Source organism: Bison bison, unplaced genomic scaffold (assembly GCF_000754665.1).
Source record: "Bison bison bison isolate TAMUID 2011002044 unplaced genomic scaffold, Bison_UMD1.0 scf7180017864338, whole genome shotgun sequence".
In the NCBI taxonomy this organism is placed as follows: Eukaryota; Metazoa; Chordata; class Mammalia; order Artiodactyla; family Bovidae; genus Bison; species Bison bison.
The window spans coordinates 1,840,512-1,845,786 of NW_011494910.1; the positions used below are offsets into that span (position 1 = coordinate 1,840,512).

The 5,275-nt window shown below is 52.2% G+C and overlaps 1 protein-coding gene across 1 annotated transcript in view; it reads right to left on the reverse strand.

Moving 5' to 3' along the window:
• Window positions 1–5,275, reverse strand: part of PLEKHA6 (pleckstrin homology domain containing, family A member 6) — a 134,127-nt gene that overhangs the window by 45,086 nt on the left and 83,766 nt on the right. The gene's annotated exons all lie outside the window — the stretch shown is intronic.

The window sequence follows — 5,275 nt, forward strand, 5'->3', positions numbered from 1 at the left end:
AGGTGACCGCTGGCTCAGCAGTCACGTCTGACTAATGGATACCGTGGCAGGGGAGTGACTGCTGTGAAGACGGCCCTCGGGAAGCAGAGGGAAACCTGGACCAGGGGTGGGGTCTGTGCAGAGGCAGGTGGGGCTGTATCGTGGAGGCCCTGCTGGGGCTCTTCTGGCTGACTGTCAGGAAAGTTCCCTGGGGGCTCCGCAGAGAGACAGGGGAGGAAGGGCAGCAGATAGAACTTAGGGAGGGGCTGGTGCAGAGGGTCTAAGCCATGAGTAGCGGTCATTTGAGGTGGACTCTGCAAGCCAAGGACCACCTGGCAAGAAAACGGGAGGAGATTCAAGCCTGCAGCCAGTGGGGGTGCTGGGAGAATTTTAAGGTCTTCTTTTCCCACCCCTCTTGAGAGAGACTGTGAGAGCCCAGATATGCCCAGTCCACCCCCAGAAGCTAGTGTCTGCACAGAGCCCGCGGAGGCTGCACTGGGGCTTGGCACGTGGCAGGTCAGCTAGCAGGGGGAAGAGACCTCAGGACATCACTTTAGTTGCATGAGAGAAGTAAAGTAACCTTTCGGAGAGCTGCTTTCCATAGTCTGGGACACTTCCCAGCCGAACTTTTTGCTGAAGTTAGACGTAATATCAGCGGGTGTTTTTTTCAGCTTCCAAACCAGTCATGTTCAGATCAAATCCAAAGACACGTGGTAGATAGAAGCCCAGTGGGCAGTGGCTACAGCCTATGTGGAAATCTGGGTTTTGCAGCCTGGGCTTACCAGATGGGACCCTAAGTCTGGCCAGTGTCTAGTTAGCCTGGGTTCTAACTCTATCACATTGATAACTCACTTTCTGTTTCTCAAACTGTATTCCTCCCTTTGTCCCAGGTTTATAAGGATACTCTCCTCAACAGGGGGTCTCAGCAAGGGAGAGCAGTTGTTTCCGGTCACCCACATGCCTGGCTCTGCTCTGTGGAGGGGGTGGGGGGCAGGCAGGCTGCAATAGCTAAGATCCTTGAGGCACCAAGGTCTCTGCTGTTTTCCAGCTCAGATCACCTACCCCCGACACTCTCCCCCAAATCATCACCTTTGGCCCAGTCTGCTGTACACATTCCCTGTGATAACTCTGCTGGAATCTTTCCTGCAGGCACTGGTACAGATGAACAGACGGAAAGACACACACACACCCCCCGAAGCCACACAGAGTTTGCTGTCAGCCGGCACAAGTCTTTCAAAGGACACTGAATTCTTCCTGCCCTAGAGTCTCCTACCCAGCAACCCCGACAGATGACGTCCTCACCCCACCCAGGCGCTACCAATTTCAAAACAGCGTCCCCTTCACAAGCACTGCAATGCAGCAACCACTGACCTAACTACTCTGATCTCCAGGTCACACGGGGCGGGCCCCTCACTGTGACGCCCCCAGAGCCAGTGACCCGCCAACTCAGCTCTCACTTCACCTGGCTCACAGTCCGCTGCAGAAACCCTACCTGACCCGTCGATCGGCTCGAAACTTCAGCATCTTGTTGGCAGCTCTGGCCCCTGTGCGGCAGCCTCAGAGGACCCGGCAGCCAGCCTGCTCGTAGCATCCCTCTGAGAAGTGAGTCCTCCGGTCCTGCTCGCAGTGCCGGCTGGGCTCCAGCGCGTGGTGGCAGCGGGCACTGCTGGTTCCCTCCTCCGGCTCCGGCACCGGGGAGGGGGAGGGCCTCTCTCTGGGTGGCAGGGGTGCCCGGGTGCCCTAGGGGGGCCTGTGGCTTCCCAGCATTCAGTCGGAATGTTGCTGGGCAGGGCGCCGGGGGCAGGATGAGTGAGTGGGGGATGATAGGCTCAGTTTAGGTCCCCAAGGATAAACAGCGAACGCGGAGAGATGGAGCAGGCACACAGCGCAGGTGTACCACTCCTAGGCAGTCTGACCTCGTGGCGCTAAGGACACGGAGTCGCTGGGAGGGTGGAGGAGTCCGGGGCTGCATCCCCATCTGCATGGCAGAAACCCACGCCAGCCCTCCCTGCCGCCCCACCTCCTGGCCCACAACACAGGCCCTCGGGTGAAATCCACTCGCTTCAGAGAGACCCTTCTGAGCCCGTGGGCACAAGGTTAAATGAAGCTCTGGATTCACGTGTGGCTGTTGTGCCATGCTGATGCTGGAAGCGGAGACTGACAGGGTCTCCTCTCTCTGCTCTCAGCCTGCCCAGCCTTCTTCTGTGCAGACAGGAGCGCAGTGGACGAGGCTTCGCGGCGTCCCCCTACACGACCCCTCCAGACACCGCCCCAGGCTGTCGCCCAGGTCACTCACCCTCCACATGGGGTGGCCCAGCAGATGAGCAAGTGAAGCGCGTGGGTGTGGGTGTCGTGGAGCCAGAGCCAGTGGTGGGGATTTACTTCTTTGCTCGGGTGAACTAGGAGAACAGCTTCTTCCCAAATCTTAGGAGGAAGAGGGTAGCAAATGGGGCTCAGAGTGGGGGTCATCATGTGTTAATTTTTGTAAATCTGCCCAGATGCAGTGTGATAAATGCCAGCTGGAGACTGTCAGATCTGCTTGGGGCAAGGAGGTTTGCATCGTCGTTAGCTACTCCAAACTCTCCAGAGATTGAAGATGGTCACATCTCTTCTTTTCCTGATGTCCTCCATGTCTTAAAGTGCAAGGGCCCTCCATGCAAGGGGCTTCTGATGGTCATCTCTTCCAAGCCCCTACCACCAGGCAAGCCTGCTCTGCAATCAGTCTCGGTGAGTGTCTTGGCTGTTTGTGAAGGGTTTCAGTAAAGGATGCTCCAGACCTACCATTATCTTACACTGCCGAGATGTTTTTGGTTTTTTTGGAGATGTTCTTTTTTGATATCAAATTTTAGTTTCTCTAGCTTTGGATATTGTTCCATTTTTATCTTCAGATGACAGAATCCTTTCTGACCTATGTGGTTCCTTTCAGCAGCACCAGGCATTCTGTTGACATCACAGTCTGTTGTTACAGCAATTTTGTGACGCCAACAGACACGGAAAGGGAGGAGCTAATCTAATTGTTTGGTTTGAAGACAGAACCCAGTCAGAGAACAATGCAATCAGTAAGTAGAAAAGACATTATTTAACCCATGATGAGACAAGCTGGTCGGGTATAGCTGGGGCTGATATTTAAGCAACTAATCCTAAATCCAAAAGGTCAATATATTCAGCCATTTAGTGGTACTTCTGCAAATGCTTTATCCTGATGACAAATGGCTTCACTTTGCAAATCCACCTCTCCCTATCCCTAATCCAGTTCCTGGAGCCCTGCTGTGGTCATGGCGAGCTGGGCCCTCTCCCAGTTCCTGCTTGGGATCTCTGCCTGTGCACAGTAGGTCCCAATAAATATTTGTTGAATGAATAAGTGAATGAATGAATGAACAAAAGAAACTCCCTATGCTTTGATTTAATTTTTAGCCAGCTGCATTTGGAGTTTGACATTGTATTACCAAGGGCTTCCTTGTCTTTGCTCTCTCAAAATTAATTACTTCCTCTCTATGAGAACAGCTCCGTTTCTGCCCCCTCACCCCCTTCACTCAGCTTCCCTGCCTGGCTCCCCCTTGACTATACAGCTTGGCTTTGATCCATCTTCATTAGGAGGGGAAGAAAATTAAGCTCCTGTGCACAGGAGGAGGTGTTGAGGTGCACTGAGAAATGAGATTTCTCCCACTAGAAGGCAAAAATGTCCCTTTTCCCTTCAAGTTGAGCTCGGGGCCTCCCACAGCCTTTGCTTAACTTTGCAAGTTAAATGACTTCTCCTGCCTGGTGGAGATAGCGCAGGCAGAGGGACAGAGGCCCAAGGGTTTCCCCTGTCTGTTGAGAGCTCTGCAATCCTCAGGATTACATGAGCACACAGAATACCTGACTGGAGTTTTTCTTTTTCCTTTGCTACTAAACTACACAGATGACAGGTTTCCATTAGGTTAGACACCAGGAGGAACTTACCAAGTACTGGACATTATTAAAAAAGGGAAAGAGAGACAGGTGATCAGGTTTTTTTTTTTTTCTCTCCTCTTCCCTTTCTTTTAGGACATCAAAGGCCTCCATTTCTCAAGGACAAATGGTTATGAATCTACCTCCAAATGTACTGCTCAAATTCCTCTCAAGGGAAGGGGGGACTCTCAAGCAGTAAAGGGGGCAGGAGCATCCCTAAACTCCTGAGTTGCCCAGTAGGTGGTCCCCTCACCCACTGTACCTACAAAGGTGGCCCCAGTGGCCATCAGTGAAGAGAGAACTGGAATGACTGACCTTTCAGTCCAAGGCCCTACACGAGAGGGCCTTCTCTGGCAAATGAGGTCCTTTCTAGTTCTGTGAAATAATACCTAGAAACTTTCAAGATGTGAAACATTTTATATATAAAACACAATGGCTATATTTTCTGCTTAAAAACAAATCAAGATATATGCTAAGTACTAGAGCTAGAAAATGAAAACCAGTCTCGGGCTTAAGACGGCTGTGAACGTAGCAGGGGCTGGCATTCCAGAAGTGCCCAAACCAATAAACTACAAAGAAACGAGATAGAGCCTGTCCCTTTTCTAAGCACTGTCCCCTCATCTAGTTTGGGCTTTTCTACAGTTTAAGAGACACCCGCAGCCTCTAAGTGCTGGCGCTGGTACAGCATCGCTACCGAGGTAACCGTGTGCTGACCAACCTCCAAACTACTCCCTAAGAATCCGCGTTGACCTGGAACGATACCCGGCACCGTGCAGTCAGAAGCAGCAAAAGCAACCCGGATGCTCAGGACCCTTTGCAGACAGGCATGTTCACACACGTGTACACACACCTGCACACACACACACACACACACACACACTCAGAATGGACAGCTCCCATCGTGATAAATACTGAACAACGAGAGAGATACATTCAACTCCTTCCACCTTGGGCTCCTCTTGGTTATTTGCAAAACACCAAGCTGCTGCAACCCCAGAGCTCCCGAGAATGCGTGCCAGCCAAGTTTTTCCATCCCAACAAAGCTCTGGCTTTTGGCCTTGCAGCTCATTAGATGGAGAGAGGACTGCGAGGTGAGCGGAGAGGAGGGCTGCCACAGCCCACCCCTCCCACTTCCTTCTTCCCCCAGCTCGCAAATTCCAAGCTGAGGCTGTCCACACACAGGAAAATTTCTGCAGCCTGCAAAGGAAGCGAAGGTCGGGCTCCCGCTCTCCACCTCCCCTCTGGATGTCATCATCATTTCAAGGAGCTTTATGTGCTCCACTTTTCTGTCCCAATTAAAAACCAACTTGGTTCACGTTCCCAACAATCCTGATGTGCCTGATTCCTGAGGCTCCCCCCTCCCACC